We start from the raw sequence: 494 nt of genomic DNA, 5'->3' as shown, positions 1-494 counted from the left end.
ATAAATAAACATCCTCTATATCAACTCAAAGGATGACCCTCCTCAAAAGCACTTGACTGGTGCCCACACAAAATAAATTATAAATAAACAAATTGAATAACAAATGATGAAATGAGAGGAAAAGAAAGGCAGCAACTGATGATAATAGTAATAAAGACAACCCAACCAAAGAGAAGAGAAAGAGAGGAAGGTGAGCACAAACTTACGTAATACCGCCAAGTTGTTCCTCTTGCAACCTGAGGTCCTTTAGAAAACTGTTGAAAAAAGACGGCAGGTATTAACTCAAAGTGTTTAACAAATGAGAACCTGAACTTGTGGTAACGGAAAGCCCTATTTCTCTCTTTAATCTTTTCTTTTTTTCTTCTCTTCTTAAGTTTTCTCATTTCATTTGCTTCCTTGTATTACTGTTAAAATGAGGTAAGTAAAAAGATGTGAAAGAACAGAAGAAAATTCTATCATGACCCCATTCAAAGCTAAAACCAAGGAAAAGCACC

Source organism: Penaeus monodon, chromosome 24 (assembly GCF_015228065.2).
Source record: "Penaeus monodon isolate SGIC_2016 chromosome 24, NSTDA_Pmon_1, whole genome shotgun sequence".
NCBI lineage: Eukaryota > Metazoa > Arthropoda > Malacostraca > Decapoda > Penaeidae > Penaeus > Penaeus monodon.
Note: the sequence above shows the minus strand (reverse complement) of the source record.